The sequence below is a fragment of the Pipistrellus kuhlii genome, unplaced genomic scaffold (assembly GCF_014108245.1).
Source record: "Pipistrellus kuhlii isolate mPipKuh1 unplaced genomic scaffold, mPipKuh1.p scaffold_m20_p_3, whole genome shotgun sequence".
Taxonomy (NCBI): Eukaryota; Metazoa; Chordata; class Mammalia; order Chiroptera; family Vespertilionidae; genus Pipistrellus; species Pipistrellus kuhlii.
In genome coordinates, this window is record NW_023425529.1 from 84,669,134 (window position 1) to 84,685,952 (window position 16,819).

Below are 16,819 nucleotides of genomic sequence, written 5' to 3' on the forward strand. Positions count from 1 at the left end.
GTTCCAGTATTTAATTTACAAGTTGATACAAATTTGGCATTCTTTTCGTAAGGTTTGTTTTTATAAAAAACAATGCTTCCCATGTCACACCCATTAAAGACAGTTATTTTCCAAGAGACAGAAAATACCAAGAGTTGGCTAGAATGTGGAGAAATTAGAACTCTTTTGCATTGTAGGAGTGTAAAATTGTGCAGCCATCAGAGAAAACCATATGGAAATTCCTAAAAAATTTAAACACACACATATATAATACCTTAATGAATAAAGAAATTAAAAAAAATTAAACACAGAATTATCACATGACCCAGCAATTAAATTTCAGGATATATACCCAAAATAATTGAAAGCTGGTCTTGAAGAGTTATCTGTACACCCATGTTCATAGTAGCATTATTTACAATAACTAATGGTAAAAACCCAAATAACCATCAACTGATGAATGGATAAAGAAAATGTGATATATGAATACAATGGACTATTATTCAGCCTTTAAAAGGAAGGAGATTCTGCAATATGCTACCACACAGGTGAATTTTGAGGACATTATGTTGAGTGAAATAAGTCAGAAAAGGCCAAATACTCTATGATTCCACTTCTATAAGGCATCCAAAGTAGTCAAACTCATAGAGACAAGAAGTGAAAGAGTGGGTGCCAGAAGTTGGGGGTACAGAGTCTCAGTTTGGGAAAGACAGTAAAGTTCTAGATGGGTGGTGGTGATGCCTGCACAATAATGTAAATGTTGTGCAACTTAATGCCACCAAATTGTAACCCTGAAAATGGTTAGAAACGCTAAATTTATATGTATATTTTACTACAAAAAAGTTCTTGCTAAAAATGTGAAAAATAATTAAAAATCACAATGCTTTTAATAATTTATCAGTTAAATTACTTTAAATTTTCCAAAGTATATGATCCAGGAAGACTCATAGTTATTCTATAGTTTCAAATATCCCTGAGCACTAAGCTCCCTCAGATATTTTGTCTATACAGTGGGATGATGGCACCAGAAACCTTAGAGGACTGCAGTGAGGACTCAATAATGTTATTCCTGTGCCAGTGCCTGACGGTAGCAGGTCCTGGCCATTAGTCCACACAAGGCCCTCTGTGATCTGCCTGCTGCCACCATCACCTACAGGCGTCTTCAAACTATGGCCCATGGGCCACATGCGGGCCGCAGAGGAGTCTGATCCGGCCCGCCAGGTTTTTTGGGCAGTGAGCGCAGCCGAGGTGTTACAGTAGGAATTAGTAGTTCATATAGGCCGGCCCTCCAGCTCTCTGAGGGACCGTGATCTGGCCCCCACTTTAAAAAGTTTGAGGACCCCTGATCCTAGGAGATTCAGTTAAGGAAGTGAAATGGCTTCCCCAAAGTGACAAATCCTGTGCTAAACCATGAAGCTGTGCAAGTCTGCATCTAACACACACCCACACGTACAGTGATGTTTGTGCGTGACTGTTGCACCTCCCACCAATACAAACTCCTTGAAGATGGGACAAATCTTAGTTATCCTTACTCATACAGCATACATACAGGGTGGGGTAGAAATAGGTTTATAGTTTTGAGTATGCAAAACAGGTTAATCTTATATTTACTAATTACTGTATTACTTTTCATAGGAACAACTATATTTGCTCCACCTTATGTGTGAGTGTGCACATGCATGCACACATGTACACACACACACACACACACACACACACAGTGTCTGGCACCTAATAGCAGCTCAATAAATATTTGATGGGGGGGGATTCATAAATGTTAGATATGGATGTCTACAAAGTAAACATCCATCTGTGGGGAACACTACCAAATTCTTCTGTAATTTATAATACCAAAAAATTTTTTCAGCTTCTTTTCCTACTTACTACCAAGAAAAAAAGAGAAATAAGAAATCTGAGAATTGGAGGGGCCACAGAATTTAAGCCACAGGAAATACCTGATCCCAACTCTTGCCTTCAGGAATCAGCCATGGAATGAAGGGAAGGCCCCATATTACTGAAGTCACACACTCTCAATACACATGTGGAACTTCCCATCTACACGTGACATACACTGGCCTACATACATGTCTAATCCTCAGCAGCGATGCTTAAGGGGACAATGTGAAAGGCCACAGGAGTTCTGTCCCTTTATTTAACTTGATACCCGACTAACTAACCCGTCATCAAAACAGATTCTGTGGGATACAGCTAGTGAGTTTGGGGCTTCTTTTTGTGGAATTTAGAGCAGAGACACGAAAGAAGCTGAAGTGCTATGGCTGGTATTTCTGTGAAGTGGCGGTTACCCAGGCAGCACTAATTTACATCCTCTATAAAATGGCCTTTACATTTGGCTGTGGGGAAGCTTGGAAAGAGGCACTCAAAAGATCTGTTCTTCAAAAACCTTCACATAATAACAATCACAGCACAATTCTAGGAGCTATTTCTTACTTCCTCAGTTAGGTCTTACTATTTCCTATCAGCTACTCCACTGCCAAACTGGGCAAGCACGTGGAATGCTTCGGCTTTACACCATTCTGTACTTCACAAAGTAAGTGGTATTTATAACAATATTCTGATCTCCTGTGAGTGCTTTGCTATCTTTTGCTGAGTGAAAAAAAATAAAAATTAAATAATAAGAAATGTAAGTGGAGAATCAGAACAAAAGGGGGAAAAAAAAAAAAAAACCTAATGAGAGAGTTGTCACTTTTTTCTACCTATGGCTTCTGAACAGGATTGTTGGACCTATTATCTATTATTATCCAAGAATCTTCCTCCTACTCCCTTCAGGTATTAAACCTCAATTTTAATGTTCCTCCCTAATTTGAACATGCACAAAAAGACACAGGAGCCTGGAGTCCACGAGCTATGCGTGCTGGGAGCTCTGCCCAGCTCTGGTGTAGATAGAAAGTACTCAAGCAGACATCTGTCCCCAGGCTAGTCTCAAGAATATGATGTTCTCGTGGGAACAAGTGCCCTTTTTGATCATGGGCAAATATTTATGTCTGCTGGGCTGCCTATGTACTGTGCTGGGCAGCTTCCCATCAAAAGCAGGCGTGGGGCCCCAATCACAGGAAGATAACTCTTCTACACAATGAAATTATGAACGTCATTCTGAAAATAGGTCCTAGAAGAATTTAAAACAAACTCACGAACACGCTCAAAATTGTATCCTAATCTATTATCTTTTTTTTTCTATATTTCTGGCATTTTAATAGGAAAAATCATCAAACATACATAATAAAGGAACTGCACTGACAGAATACCAAAAAAAAAAAAAGACCTTTTTAAATATATACCTGGAGATTACATAAGACCAATACAATATTTCTTCAGTGAAATCTGTAAATGAACCAAGTTCTCACTGAACTTTAGATTTTGTTTGATTCTTTCCCAGGATCAGAAATTCCAAAATTAGAGTAGGGGAGAAATTGGGAAAAATAAACATTGCATGACAATGAACACTACGTTCATAAAGAACCTTTCTGTAAAGAGAGAGAGAGAAACAGAGAGAGATAGAGATATTATGGAAAAAAAGACCATGAAAATAATAATCCTATGAGAACTGATTTTTAAACACTAAATTTGAGCCTTGGTCTTCATGAAGATACTACAGCTTATATAGAAAACTATAAACATACAAGACTCCAGGGGGGGAAAAGTCAAAATACATATTATTTCATATTATGTAAGGCCTAAACTTTTGAGGGGAGGAAAAAAGATGGCTAACTGAATCTCAATACAGAATCGTTTTCTGGCCATGTGGCTCAACGGTTGGCACATCATCCCATACACCAAAAGGTTGCAGGTTCAATTCCCACTCAGGGCACAAACCTAGGTTGCAGTTTCGACCTTAGTCGGGCCACATACAGGAGGCAATCATTGATGTTTCTCACATTGATGTTTCTCTCTCCCTTCTTCTCTCTGTAGAAATCAATAAAACATATCCTCAGGTGAGATTAAAAAAAAAAAAAAAAAAGAATCCAAAATTCTGAAAATCCCTGGGTCAAAGAGTGCTCCAAATGAAACCATACTTTGTAACACATACTACTTAGATATATTTTTAAAAGGAAAGAAAGGGTTCTGAATAACTATAGTCCCTTCCAAAAAGGAAATCTTAAATTAAGGGGAAAAGATTCTAAGAGTATAAACGAGGCTGGCTCAGGAAGAAAGTTGAACAACATATCCAAGATAGTGTCCATAAAAGTAATGATGGTACATCTTTAATAATAAAGAAATAGGCTATAAAAAAAGTTCATTATCCAGACTGGTTTTAGTAAAAGCTCATTTGTGCTCCTTTGGGGTGCATAATAAAGTTCCATGGGTTTGTTCACTTTCCAGTATTTCTCCCTGACCAAGTCCAAAGAAAAAGAGCCATTTAATACAGTGAACTGCCCACTGGCTGTTGCTATATAAATGGTATACTACTTCTCACTGGCTGTATCAAGGTTCATCTGGTTTGATTCTCCTTTGCTTCGAAGTTCTTCTAAAGCTAACCTCACAGCCAGATACTTGGATAAGTGATCAACGGTGGCATTACCAGAAGTCTTTATGTATCTTGTCTGTGCACTGTCATCTTTTTCCATCAGTGTGGGATGAGGCCTGAACACTAATTTCACTAGCACCATCCATTACTGGATCAATTGCCACTGTTGCACTATTGTTATCAAGCTCAAGCCCAGAATCATCTGATGTTTTGGTCCGTTTGTTGCTAGGCCCTGCTTCCTGATTGCTGTGTGTGGATGCATTTACTACAGTGAGTACTGTCACCATTGTTTTCTGCTCCACTGCCATTTTCAATCTGTTGTTTCTTGCCTCGCTGTAATCTGTTCATGGCCTGTATCTTCAGTCCTTTCTCAATGCTGTGACTTAGTACTTGCTGATTATTGTGCTTATTGATCCTGGCTAATACTCTCTCTTGATGAGCTTCATACTCATCACGACTTGGATAAATTTTGCTGATGAGTGCATCAAAGTTCAGATCTGGCCTTAGTGATCTTTTGGAAACTAGCTTTTCCCAACATGTTGGACATTCTTTATTGCCACTTCTGGGGGCTGTGATAATGCAATCTGCACAAAAACGGTGTAAACACTCCTTTGTAGTCATGGTGTTCTTCAACATATCCAAACAAAATGGGCACATTAATTCACTGTGTAGACTTGGAGGTGAAATCACAATTTCCAAGCCATCTGTTATTGCCTCCTGAGGTGTTTGTTGTAATTCATATAAACTGAGTTCCCATGTTTTGCTTTATGGTTGAGTTCCATTCGTCTGCACAGCCTGAGACATTGCGGCTCCAGGTCCGGCCCCGACTCCGCTGTCCGAGGCCAGAGCGAGACTCAGGTCAAAGTCGGCAAGGCCGCTGGCGCCTCCACACAATATGGCGAGCCTGGGCTTCCGCAATGGAGCTGGGGAACTACAACAGGGACCGCTCAATATTCATGAGAGACCGAGGAGGAAGCTGGCTGGGCCAGTGCTGAGGGGAGGGCCAGAGCGAGCAAGGGGGCGGAAGCGCAGGACAGGGTCGGGGACAGGGACAGAGAGACTTGCTGGAGGCCCGAGCCGCCGCCACGCCCCCTAATCTATTATCTTTTAAAAGCAAGAATAATAATACACTCAGCTGTATCAAAGAACACAGGAGTCAAGTAGTATAATCATTTAGTCTAATTATATAAAAACTAGAATTATATAAAAACTATGAAATTTGTGCACAGCGGGTGGGGAGGTATCCCTCAGGGAATGTCCAACTGCCAGTTTAGGCCCAATCTCACAATCTGGGACTGCTGGCTCCCAATCACTCACCGGTCCCCCAGCCTGATTGTCCCTAACCACTTCTGCCTACCAGCCTGATCACTCCCTAACCTCTCCCCTGCCAACCTGATTGATGCCTAACTGCTCCCCTGCTGGTCCAATCACCCCCAACTGCCCTCCCCTGGAGACCTGGTCCCCCCAACTGCCCTCCCCTGCAGGCATGGTCCCCCACAACTGCCCTCCGCTGCAAGTATGGTCACCCCCAACTTACTTCCCCTGCCGACCTGGTCGCCCCCAACTGTCCTTCCCTGCCAGCATCTTGTGGTGGCCATCTTGGGACTACATGGGGGCAGCCATCTTTTGCAAGGGCATGATGGTCAATTTGCATATTACCTCTTTACTATATAGGGTAAATGCTGCTACAACATGGATAACCATCAAAAGCTAAGTGAACCTTAAAAGGGCAAGTGAAAGAAAATAGCCAGCAAAACCACATACTGCAAGATTCAGTGACTTAATGAGACATCTAGAAAGGGCAAATCTATGGAGACAGAAGGCGGAGGAATGGTTTTGGGGGCCAAAGGAGGAAACAACAGTGCCTACAAGTGGCCATGAGGTTTTCTTTTTGGATGATGAAATGTTCCAAAGTTAGATGGTTGCAGAACTTTGTCAATTTACTAAAAATTAATGAATTATACAACTGAAGTAAATTTTATTTTTATATCAGTAAAGCACTAAAAATTTTTAAATTAACCATAATTTCCAAGTGTATAGTCTAATAAACATTCTGAAGAGGATTTAGACAACAGATCAGATAATTCAAGGTTAAGTGTCCAGGTAATGAATTTCAGTCAAAAGAGCCACAGGATAGTTCCCAAATCCTCCTCAGAAAATCCTGTACCATACCTCACAGCTCTTCCAGCCTCATCACCAACAACCTCAGGAAAGAGCTCCCTTGGTGATTTTCCTAGCACTCTTTTTAGGGCCTTGGAAACGAACCTTTTGACTTCTTAGTATTCACCTGTTTGGACTTCAGCTTTTCTCCATGGCACAAGCCTACACTACACAGAAGAGAAAACCTGGTTCCCGTGACTGGTATCCATCAGTCACAAAGCGAGGCCTTCCACAGCCAGCAATCACGAGCTCTCCAAAGAAATGACCTTTGGTAAGCACTAGGGATGTACTGCACTGCGGGCTAACAACAGCCAACACTGCCATACAGTCTATAGGAAAGTTGTCAGGAGTACATCCTGAGCTCTTGTCGCAAGGATAATTTTTTCCTCTTTTTCTCTCTTCTCTCTTTATTGTATGTATATGAGATAATGTATATTAACTAAACCTACTGTGGCAATCAATTCACAATATATGTTAAGTCAAGCCATCAGGCCATCCATACACCTTAAACTTATATAGTGATGTATGTCAATTATTTCTGAATAAAACTGGAAAAAAGAATTTTTAACATTACCTTTGGGATATATCCCGGATGTGATCCAAAAGTTAAAGGTTTCTCATTTATAAGCAATGCTTCTAGGGCTGCATTCTCTATGCACCTCCCTTCTGGCCAGATTCAGAACATAAAGTCTATCTTAGCACAGGAGTTAGACTTTCTATTGAGAGCTGGCCCACGTGAGCTGCGAGCAGAGCGCCAGGGTCCTGACAGACACTGTGTGCTGAGGGTCCCCGTAAGCCAATCCTTGTTGCTGCTGGTGTTTAAAGCTGTATTATTCAGGCATCGATGTTTGCCACTTTTCAGTCCTCCCTTTCTAGCTCCATGTGCAGATTGGTTATAGGTTGACAAACTCGCCAGGTAAACCAAACAAGTGTCCTGGACTCCACCCCTGGGCCCTGTGGGTCACCTTCCCACCTTCTCCCAGCCAGACTGCAGCCACCTGCCCCTCTACTTTCAGCTGCATTGTTTGTGCTCTTAGTTTTGCTTTTTGTTTTAAAACAAATAATCACTATGCTCATGCTCTCGGTTCCACCCAGGCCTTCTCATTTGAAGCTTCTTTTTCATCTGAAGGCTACCCTTCTCCTCCTTCCTCCCTCCCTCTCGCATCTCCTCCGCTAGGGTACCATTTAGGCCTGACTTCAAAATGTCACCCATCTTCCTTTTCCAGTTCCTAGCAGTTCGTATTCTTCACCAATGGCATTTGAGAGTGTTAGATACGATAAAGACTTCTGTTCAATGTCTCATTTTACAAATGAGAATAGGAGAGACCACTAAATAGCTAAAATGTTTATAGCAGCTTTTCTTATAATTGCCAAAACTTGCAAACTACCAAGATGTCCTTCAGTAGGTGAGTGGATAAACTGTGGTTCATCCAGACAATAGAACATTAGTCAGCAATAAAAAGAAATGAGCTCTCAAGCCATGGAAAGACATGGAGAAAACTTAACAGCATATTACTTAGTGAAAAAAAGTAAATTTTTCTAGTTTGGCTCAATGGATAGACAGACTGAAGAGTCCTGTGTTTGTTTCCAGTCAAGGGCATGTACCTGGGGTGCAATCTTGATCCCTAACCCTGGCTGGGATGTGAAGAGGAGGCAACCAATCACTGTGTCTCTTTCACATGGATGTTTCTTTCTCTGTCTCTCCCTTTCCTTTCCACTCTCTCTAAAAATCAATTTAAAAAAATATCCTCAGATTTGAAAAAAAGCTAACCCAAAAATGCTACATACTGTATGATTCCAACTATATGACACTGTGGAAAAGGCACAACTATGGAGACAGTAAAAATACCAGTGGGTATAAGGAGTTTGGGGGAGGGAGGAAGGAAGAGGCAGAGCACAGCAGATGTTCTAGGGCAGTGAAGTTATTCTGTATGATACTACAATGGTGGATACACGTCATTATATATTTGTCCAATCCTACAGAATGCCCAATACCAACAGTGAACCAACTCTAAAGTAAACTATGGACTTTAGCTAATAATAATGTATCCACGTAGGCTCATCATTGTTAACAAATGTGCCACCCTGATGTAAGATGTCAATAACAGGGGAAATTATACCCAGGGGGTAGAGATATTTGGGAACTTTCTATTTTTCCATCACTTTCTCTGTAAACTTAAAACTGCTCTAAAAAACAAAGTACACTAATCTGAAATCTAAATAAGAGCTAAGTGGCACGGTCAGACGAGCGACTTGGGAGCTCTGTACGCAGTACAGATAAGTACCCAGAAACCCACCCCTTGTGTTAATAATCACACTGACATGACTCACCTAATGGAAAAACTAATATCATTACATCATCGAGATTCAGAAACACCTCCAGTCCAAATCCAAATTCCATACATGTGTAACCTCGGCTAGCTGATTTTAAAATTCATGTGGAAGAACTTGGGATTGGAATACCTGCAATACTTCCAGGAAGGGGTCAGGGCGTGAGACCTGCCCTGCCAGTGTCAACGGCCTCCATTTTAAAAGCATGAATAATACATGGAATTGAGCGTTTGAATTGCAGAAGTGATCATTTGTTTTTTTAAACTTGAAGTGATTGTGAGATTTTTATGACCCAAGAGTGATCAGAAAAGTCATGGGACATGCCTGGGTTTTTAAGGGGAGGGAAGAACGAATTACAGAGCTCCATTAAGGGAAGCATGGGGAGCAAAAAAAAATAAAGCTGCTTTATGTTCACATCTCTCACATCTTGCTTATTCTTTTAGACAGCAACATAAAGGAAAACATTGCTTAGGAATATATTTGTATGAGGAAAACTAATAGAAGAAAATTAACAAGTGATAATCCTAAGATTAGTGATGGTTACCTCTTGGGAGAGGTTTGCAGGGCTTGAGGACAGGAAGGGACATTTAAAGATGCTGCTGGAATTTTATATTTCAGGTTGGGTAGTGCATATGGTATTTGTTAAGGTCTGAACTTACTCATATGTTACAAATATTCTTTGTATACTGGTAAATTAAATATTTAACACAAGTTTTTAGAAAGATAGTCTAGTCTCAAAAGGATGGGTCAGAAATATTAATACAAATAACATGTAATAAAAATGGCATCAAACAGATGTGTGTTCAAATTCCACCGCACCGCTCAGCAGCCACAGAGCCCTGGACAAATGACAAAACTACTCTGACCTCAATTCCCGCATGCGAAAGAGGAGGGATAATAGTATTCCTCAGGTGTAGCTGAGTAAAATAGGATAGTGCTTAATGAAGAGCGCAGCGGGAGTCTGGCAAAGAGAATAGTAATAACAGCTCTCATCTGTTGTCTGACCATGTGTCCGGAGCATGGGAAGGACCTTACAGGCACAATCACATTGACTTACTTCAAGGTCACGTAGTCACACCCATAGGAGATAGGATTTGAATCTGTAAACAGTCTGATTCCAGTGCTAGGCTCTTAACTACAATGCTGTTCTTTCTCTCTGATAAAACATTTATTAGTAATGGTGTTATTATAATCACTATAAATATTCACAGCTAAGGCTTAAAAATTAGGTTAAAATTTACCTATACATGGCTTAGATGGGAATACTTGACACAAAAGCAATTTACTTAAAAAAGAACCCAAAGAAGTAGTGAACCAGATGGCCAATGTGATCTGACATTTGTCGTATGACTCTCAGGAATTCCTTAGGTCCAATACTTTAGGTCCACACAAACAACAGGAGTGCAGCTGAGATCTAAAGTCTTTCCCATCTCTCCCCAAACAGCCTGTTCATTCAGGTCATCTAAATGGTTCTAAGCACCGCATCTAAAAAGAAACACAGACAAATGTGAATTTGGACACCCATATCCTTTCACAACTGTAGGATTCTGGGATACTAACTACCGAGCTAAAAAAGACCACTTTTTAGGGGAGGAAGCATAGCGATTTTCCTATGGGAGGAGGAAACATATTTATTCTGATGTGCACCCTCTGAGAGAATCTGAATACAGTGGGGTGATTTTTCATCCTGGGACAGAGAATTCACTTACAATCAAAGAAACAGAACATGCCATCTAGCAAAGTTCAGGCTTTCCACCAAAGGAGGGCTCAGTGGCTGGGCCACAGATTGGAGGTGAAATAGGGGCTGATGCATAATCTCTGAGGTTCCTCCATTTTTATAGTTCTATGATCCTGAAAATATATAATGCATATCCTAAAAGTACAACCCTTACAACAAAGAGCAAAACAGTTCCTTTTGGAAGGGGTACCACTATCCCAGACTCCCTGGGGTTATCACTTAGCAACGTGCTGTTGATGGTACTCTCTAATTTTGCTGAGTGGATCCTTTGTTTCCACGTCCTAAGGATAAAATGTGGACAGGCCAGCCACACAACAGCCGAGCTTTGCAGAACAAGGTGGAGAGGAAAGACTGCAAGACAAAACTCTCCTACTTAACCATATTTTTCCATGTATAAGACACTATTTTTTTCTAAAATCATTAGACTGAAAATCAAAGGGCATCTTATACACGGAAGTCAGCCGAGGAGGGAGCTGTGCAGGTGCATAGCTGCCCACACCTTGTCAAACAGGCTTTCTCCAACCACGAACCTTATTGTTACTGATGTTAGCTGATGCTGTAATTGGAGGTGGAGGTAGAGATGCAACAGAGACTGGAGTGTTCTGAGCCCATAAAGATGTCAAAAAGTAAAAAGATAAATACAAGTAATTTTACTCTGCAAAATTCAAACGGAATGTAATGAGCTATGCAAAAGACCACAGAAAAAGAGCTGCAGAGAGACAATTTGGACCTCCTCTCACTGCGTATATGATCAGACAGTGGAGAAAACAGGAAGAACTCCTTAAGATACCAAAAAAGAAGAAGGCCTTAAGAGGAAAACCAGCAAAATGGGCAAACTTGGAGCAGAGGTTTAAGACTTGGATTATGAAGCAGAACCAGAGTGGCTTGTGTGTGTCAACCAAGCTTATTCAATGTCAGGCAAGAATGCTTGCAAGCGAAATGAACATTGTTGATTTTACAGAAAAGGCAAAATGGTACTTCAATTTCATGAGGAGAGAAGAGTTGGCCATGAGAACACGAATAAAGTTAGCTCAGAAAATGCCACCAGTTTACAAGGATGTTCTCACATACATAGACAGTGACTCAAAAGACAGCAGTGTTATAAGAGAATTTGAAGAATTTGACATGTCTGGAACTAATAGTGATGAAGAAAGAGAGCAATAATTACTAAATAAAAATGTGTTCTATTTTATGTTTAAAATGTTGATTTCTTAATTTTGGGTTGGAAAGGGGGGCGCGTCTTATACACGGAAAATACAGTAGTTGCTTAAGCATACATCCACTTTTAAAATCCAAAACCACTTACTTAGTAAACTGATGTAAATTGCCACAAAAGTGAATAAGAATAATACCTGGAGCCCTGGCTGGTGTGGTTCAGTTGGTTGGAGTATTGGCCCGTGCCATACACCAAAAGGTCAGGGGATTTGATCTCCGGACTGGGTGCTTGTAGGAGGCAATTGATGGATGCTTCTTTCATTGATGTTAGTCTGTCTAAATGTCTCTCTCTCTCTCAAATCAATAAAAAAAATAAAAAAAAACCATTGGGGGGCGGGGGGGGGAGAAGAATACCTCTATGGTAACCTCAGGCTAAGTCTAGTAATGCAGTAGGGGACAACTCCCGTGGTTTTATTAATTGGGTCTCAAGGATTGAATGGCAAAGAGTTCAGAGACCTCTAGACTGACTTATTTTATTCCTGGAACATCCAGCAATGTGTATCTGAAATAGGCTTGCTGCTTTATTAAAAAGTGGTTTTCTATGAGCCTATGTCTATTGGAGGAGGGAGAAAGCCTTAAGGGCCTGACATTTTTAGTACAGTCCATTTAGAAACAAAATGAGCCAACAGGGAAGGTGGGAAGGTGAGTTGTTGGAAGAGCAACAGCTCTGCTTTTAAGAAACCAAATTCACGGCACTGTGGGACGTAAACCAAGGACAAAAATCTGCTCCGGGAGACTGGGCACACTGTGTGACACAGGGACCAATGGAAAGTCCCAGCATCCCAGTCACTGCAGTGGTGTTGATGGCCCCTCTATACATTTTGAAGAATTAACCAGAAATGGAAATGAGGCAAAGGCTGGCCACCTTTCAATAGCATACCACAGCAGGTGTTAGGCGTCCATCCCAAAGATTATGTCATTCTCTAGAGTAGGGGTGTCGAACTCAATCAGAGAAGGGGCCAAAATCTAAAATCCAGCCTAAATCGCGGGCCGAATGGTTTACTGAACAGTCATAAACTGTCATTGTGATGGAAACGCAGCGGAGTACAGTGATGACAGCGCGGTGCGGGCCACATTGCAAGGCCTGGCGGGACAAATTTGGCCCGCGGGCCTTGTGTTTGACACATGTGCTCTAAAACATACCTTATTTTGAGGTAAATTATAGGTTAATTTGTAGATTACTTTGGTCTAGTAAAGATACAAATAAATTCTGCCATGCAGAAAAGATAACCCCAAAAATCATGATTTTACTGTCCCAAAGGAGATTAACCAATTTCAACTAGTTTGTCTCTAACTCAGCAAACATTTCAGTGTGGCTTTCCTGACAGAGTAAAGCTCTTTCCCTCAGTACTCTGTTCACCAGCCTCAAAATCCTGCTGGCTCCCTCATTCATGAGCTAAATCAATTTCGGACACATGATTACAAAATATCTGGGAAAGAGAGTCACGTCTTAACATTTTAAAAACTGGACTTTGATATATGAAATCTATATTCAATAACCATTGTCCCATTTACTTTTTCAATCTTTATAATTTTTCTTATCTATATATATAAAAGCCTATGTGACCTTTATGTCCAGTAGACCAAATGACAGGTATCTATGATACACACTGACCACAGGGGGCAGACACTCAGTGCAGGAGCTGCTCCCTAGTGGTCAATGCACTCCCTCAGCTAACCTCTCGTGGCCAGCCAACCTCCCAGCCCAGATCAGCCCAATTGGGACTGGGTGAGAGGCCCCCAGCCAGGCCAAGGGACCCCACCCTGCATGAATTGGTGCACCAGGCCTCTAGTGAGTCCATATTGTCACAATTTTTGTCACTATTATTGCACACTTAACTATTTTATCAGATAAGTAACAAAGATATAACAGTTTAAAGGAATCTTGGAGAGTAGAATTAAAGACATACATCTTCCTCTAAATTATGAGTCTTTTCTGAAAAGATTGAAAAATAATAATAACCAAAAGAACAAAAATTTTATCACAAAGTTAAGATTTTGAAATAAGTTCTACTTTTCCAATATATTTGATCACTACTTATGCACACCTGGCAGCTGGTTGCTAATTTCAAACTCAACTCTACCTTCTCCTTAAACTGATTCTCCTCTTCTAGCCAATCAAATAGCCTAGTCTAATTTAGAAACCATGCCTAATATTGTCTCTTGAAATATACCACTCTACTAATCTGCATTTTCTTCAGAAAGTAAAAAATATTTAATGAACAGTAAGTGCCAGACACTGCAATAGTCTATTCATATGTATAAGCAAAGAAACAAGATGAACTGCAATCTTTACTTGACTATAAAAACATCATACCCCATAGTGGTGATCCTTAAAAGCCTCTGTCTACTCTTTATTGTTCTAGCCTCTAAATACTCTCTAGCTTTTCTATCTCTTTTTGTTTTCCTGTATATTAATACAGATATTATATTACAGCATATTACATAAACCTACTTAGATGCTATAGGTTTTAATTTTCTTCTCCTTGCCCTATCACTTTCATTGAATTTCCTAGCACCAAAGAATTAAACTCAGCTGCAAATAAGTTGAGAATTATTTTGAGAATTAAGTTGCAGTTTTCCCTGTACAGTGTCATTAATTAGTTTTCAGTATTTTCATAACTGAAAGTACAAAATTTACAAAGTATATATTTGCCCAGTTCTACAGAGGGCTACTTTTGCCATTAATCCAAAACATCAAGTAAGCTGATACATGTGGCCTTTCCCTCAAACCTTTCCAGCCAACTTGTTAACAGGTGTTAATATGTACCCACATTAACCAACTGAACCTCTTCCACACTCTTTTCTCCCTTTTCTCCCCAGGGAAGTGAAACTAGATGTTATTAAGGCAAAACCAACAAATTTAGTGACTTGGGAGCAAGAGAAAGAGAAACCAAAATGCTAGAAAATGCACCTTATAAATAACCAGTGCACCTTATAAATAATCGGAAGTTAAGAGTCTGCTACAATACTAATCCATTCCAGACAAGTATTGACAAGAATGTGGAGAAGTCAAAAGCCTCTTACATGGCTTCTGGGATGTAAATGGTACAGCTACTTTCGGAAAGTTTGGCAGATCCTCAAAATATCAAATATAAAGTTATCATACAACCCAGCAATCCCTAAGAGAATTGAAAATATATGTCCATGTAAAAACATCATTGCTGCCGAAACCGGTTTGGCTCAGTGGTAAAGCGTCAGTCTGCGGACTAAGGGGTCCCAGGTTCGATTCCGGTCAGGGGCATGTACGTTGGTTGTGGTCATGTCCCCGGTGGGGGGTGTGCAGGAGGCAACTGGTCGATGTTTCTCTCTCGTCGATGTTTGTAGCTCTCTATCCCTCTCCCTTCCTCTCTGTAAAAAATTAATAAAATATATTTTTTTAAAAAAACATCATTGCTAATAGTTAAAAAGTAGAAACAAACATTTATCATCTGATAAAGGGATAAACTAAATATGATATACCCATGTATTTGAATATTATTTAGCCATAAAGAGTACTAATACATGCTACACATGGATGAACCTTGAAAATATTGTCCGAAGTTTAAGAAGCCAGTCACAACAGGCATCATATCATATGGTTCCGTTGATGTGAAATGTCAAGAATAAGCAAACCCCTGGAGACAGAAAGTACAATGGTGGCTGCCAGAGGCTGGATAAGGGTGCAATGGGGAAACTTTTAAAAAGCTGTATTGTCCACTTCTCATGAATTTAGTTATAAATCATCATTACGCACTTCCTCCAATAAAGAAACATTTTGCAACCATCCTTCAGATAAGAAATCCATGATGAGCTCTTGTATATGGAGAGATTAAATCACTGATTAATGTCCTGCTGGTGAAAACAAGGTTTTATATACATTGAAGCACGGAGAGTTTTTAATAGCAGACAGCTGATTCAGCCACGGAATAAATTAGTATTGGAAAAGGACATCCTTGTCCCTTCAACTTAATGCAGCAGACCAAGCCAATTCATAGTGACACAATGACTATGCAGCTATGAGCAGGACCACAGTTCTAAAATAGTTAAGAAGATGTAAAATGATCATCTTTTAAAAGTCACTTAAAGGGGGGAGGTTAGATGAAGACTCAGTAATCCATTTCCATGGGCCACGGATTACTCAAATGTCCACAGGAACCAATTACAGGAAGCATCTACGCACCCATTCTCCCACCCACTGCATCTCTCATCTCCTCAGGCCTGGTTCTCCAACGTTCCCAACAAGGTGCACCTCCTGCAAAGAGCCTGGGAACTCTCCTCTCCAGTCCCTGCCCTACTCTTGAAAGCAATAAGGAAAAGAAAAATCTCAAGGTAATATTAATTGCAAGGACTTAAAAAATAAAATTTAAAAAAAGTTATATATATATATATATATATATATATATATATATATATATATATATATATATATATAAAGATAAAACCATAGGTTTTAGATAATGCAATGTTGGGGGCACCTATAAATGCACATTTACATCATTTTATCTGTCGGCACTCATCTGACACAATTTGCATTTCAGGCCCTTCCATGTAGAACTGAAACCTCACCCCTCCAGAATCTCAGTTCTACGAGGACCCTCAGTGTGTGTGGGTGACGCTGCTAGAGTTCATGTAACTGTGAGGTAGCAAAGATGAATGAGGTACCATCAGGGACTTGTCTGCTGAAATATATATGCAAAAATGCAAAGATGGACCTGGAACTTGAACAACTGGAAGTATAAGTCTCCTCTATAAACTCTTTTCAAGTATCTGCTTCTCTTCTTGTTTCTATAATCCTCAGAACCTGTCTTCTAGGCTTACCTCAGTGTATTACAGGTTTCTGATTTCTTATCTTACTGTGCACTACCCGGAAACTCTATGAGGGACAAGACCGGGTGGATCTGATTCAGAATCGTAGTTTCTTCAGCACCTAG

The 16,819-nt window shown here is 40.2% G+C and overlaps 1 pseudogene; it reads right to left on the reverse strand.

Annotated features, from left to right (window-relative positions):
- Positions 1 to 3,310: 3,310 nt before the first annotated feature.
- On the reverse strand, positions 3,311 to 5,281 carry LOC118730032 (annotated as a pseudogene).
- Between the last annotated feature and the right edge of the window lie 11,538 nt (positions 5,282 to 16,819).